Genomic DNA, 3,201 nt, shown 5'->3' on the forward strand with positions numbered 1-3,201 from the left:
CCGCTCGGCCGGGGGGGGGCAGCGGGACGCGCGTGCGGATCCCAGGCCCCGCTCGGGCTCGCCGTCGCCTTCACGGCCCGTCCCGCAGCCCCAAGCCGCGGAAGCCCGAGCGGGAGAGAAACAAAAGGTATTTGCTGACGTGGGCGTTGGACAGAGACGCCCGAGGGCTGGGGACACAATTAAAGGGGCAACGCACCGATTGCAGGCGCAGCCCAGCAGCTTCCTCCGCCGGAGCTCGCCCCGCAGCCCGGCTGCTTTCCTCTTCCCACGCCCACATGCTCCCCACGAGGGAACGCGACGCCCTAGATGCCTATTTCCACACCTTTTTGTGTAACGGGGGCATTAATGACCCAGATCCTTCTTGCATCCGTCCGTAGGTTCCTCAGATGGGATTTACTACTCCTGTCTTTCTTCGTATTCTTTTTTCTCCCTAAATAAGCCATACTGCCTCAGAGTCTTCTTTCTAACCCCCTCATCTTCTCCCGTTTAAGTTCTGTTGTCTCATGTTCTACTTCTGTTCCCATCATGGCCCTTAATAGGGCTTTGATGCGCCATTTTTTTTCTCAGCAGTTTGTTCTCCGAGGAACCATCATCCTGCCTGTATCTTGCAAGAACGAGGGATACTCAGTTTCTTATTTTTCATCCCAACCTGTAACCTAACAATGGTTATGCCATCCCACTTCCATACCTTACACACAGATGAGAAAATAATAGTTTTTCTCTATTATTTTGAAGTTCCGTGGACATGAAATGAAAGCTCCAGCTTTGAGTAAAAGAACTAGAATTTGGTTCATGTTTTATGGGAAAGCAGGAACATAGTGCACAAATGTACAATTACTGAATACTATCTGAGTCCACAGAATGTGGTGTTTCTTTGTTTAACAAAGCACAACTTGCAATTCTTTGCATGATTATCTGTGCATACTTTTTTACTTTTTCCAGAGGGGATCAAATAAGTAGTCACTTTCTCAGAAAGCCTTGGAGGAAAGCACAGCCCTCCTCATGTTTCTGCTAAAGGTAGCTCAAAGTCCTTTGGATAGCCTAAAGTCTTAATACTGACTTTAGTTATAGGCAGTCAAGTTACAACATTTCACACTTACAACATTTATAAATTTCTACTGTTTCAACTTTCTGACGTCAGTTTCGACTTTACAAGGCTTGATCTGACACCACCCCACACCAGCAAACAAATTTGCTCTGCCACCCATCTCCCTGGAGAACATCTGTCCAAACTTCCTTGGACACCACCTTTAAGAAAGCAGACAAGACTCCAGAAAAATCTGCAGCCAAGACTCCTGAGAAGACTCCAGCCAAAAACCCTTCAAAAAGTCCAACCAAGAGCCCTTCAACAAGTCCAGCAAAGTCACCTCAAAGAAGTCCTTCCAAATCAATACGATTGCTATTTATACTAGAAATACATTAATGTAGCTATATTACTCATCTATAATTGATTGAGTACAACATTCTGAGTTATTTTTGGTGAAATAGGGAATCAGGCCTTGGTTCAGGAACCAATCCCCAATTTGTAACATTGTTTCCTATGGGAAAATTGGTTCCAAGTTACAACGTTTCAACTAAAGGCAAAGTTTTCAGGAACCAATTGTGTTGTAAGTCCGAGGACTGCCTGTACTTCTAACAGGGTGCATCTACACATGCACTTTACTGTGGAGTCGACTAATTAGCTCTGCAGTAAAGTGTCACAGTCTACACATGCTCCGGTATTAGGGCACAGTAAATGAATGAACTCTGCCATAGTCTGGTATTGTTGGGGGCAGTCCTATCCTTCAGTGGAGTAATTACATGCACTGAAGTGTACATGTAGACAGTGACAGGGGCTGGCTGGGGCAGGAGGGTGCTAAAGTGCAGGGGGCTGCCTGCCACCTAGCTCCACTCTTTAGCACCATTGTGCCCCAGCTATCCCCGACACTGCCACCTCCTGGAGCCCAGAGCTGACTACCCCCTCCCCCCCCCCGGGCCCCTTGCCAGCCAAGGGTTGCTCTGCCACAGCTCAAAGTGCTGCAGACCCTGGAACACATACAGATGCTGTGCTCAGGAGCAGTTTTCTCCAGCATGAACTGTGCCAGAATTTATCATGTTACATTCTTTGCACACGTAGATGCACCCACAGTGTCAGTACCACATTATTCAGGATAAAAACCCTCTGAGTTTCTGTCTTCGGGTTTGACCACTTGAGCACCAAACTGTACAGGAACAGGAGAACTTAGTGTCATCACACTTGCCAGGGTTCAGAGTTGTAACACAAGTAGGGTCCCTCCATAGGTAAAAACAGCTTCTTAACTATTGAAGATTTGGAATACATTTCTCCATTCCTTTCTCCATTGGCTCCTGTTAAATTGGCTTAAAGGGCTGTTCTTCATAATCCCCACACTTTCATACTGAGTAAGGATATTAGACCTCAGGTTTATTATAAACATGCAGAGAAACCATAGAGGATGACACTCAGATTGCTATTTCCTGCCTTGGCTGCCTACCATTAGCCTGTACTCCATGCTTGTGGCTCTACTGTGCTCGAGGAAACCCTTAATATTGAGAACTGCCTATGTCCTCTATACCCTCCAGAGGAAGGTTGACTGTTTACTTGAGTTTACCAGATCTCAGGCAGGATAGCAGCCCCCCATTCCTACTGTTCAACAACAGGTTCACACTGTAAGGAAGCACAGTCTTCATAAACTTGACTTCCTCCTGCTGCATTATTGTCATTGTCACCCAAAGAAATTGTAGTAGCATCTTTGTAAACAAACGCTTCTGAAATGATGACAGAACGGTTCAGGAGTTTTTTAAAGTTGTTTTCTGAGAACACTAGAATCTCTGCTGAAAGTTGTGAGGGGGGGAAATTATAAGCTTCTACAGATATTATATATTTCTCTGCCAGAGAGAAAAGAAATGCCAGTTAACTAAATTGTTTTAGAATTCTCTCTTGTAAGAAAGAGAGACTGTAAGAAACAACACCCACTGTATCTGTTGCTTTGAGGAGATACTAATACAGTTCTCAGCATTTTAATTCTTTTATGTGCACCCTGTACCTGCTTTTCCACTTGTAGTCTACTAAATAAAGCTCCATTTCTCACTGCAAAGAAGGAGAGTAAATAACTACAGTCAGATTCCAAATGAGGATCTTGACAATGAAAAGTTCTTCTTTCCAAATAGGACTCCTCCTGTGCCATAAAGTTTTGGCATTCC

General features: G+C 45.0%; 1 protein-coding gene across 1 annotated transcript in view; it reads right to left on the bottom strand.

The window, feature by feature from the left end:
• The window catches only part of LOC102370613 (zinc finger and BTB domain-containing protein 8A-like), an 11,164-nt gene extending 10,905 nt beyond the window's left edge, over window positions 1-259 (bottom strand). Inside the window, exon 1 of the mRNA XM_025198642.1 lies at window positions 197-259. The gene's annotated coding sequence lies outside the window, so the exon portion shown is untranslated. The remainder of the gene's footprint in view (window positions 1-196) is intronic.
• Window positions 260-3,201: the final 2,942 nt, after the last annotated feature.

Source organism: Alligator sinensis, unplaced genomic scaffold, assembly GCF_000455745.1.
Source record: "Alligator sinensis unplaced genomic scaffold, ASM45574v1 scaffold337_1, whole genome shotgun sequence".
NCBI lineage: Eukaryota > Metazoa > Chordata > Crocodylia > Alligatoridae > Alligator > Alligator sinensis.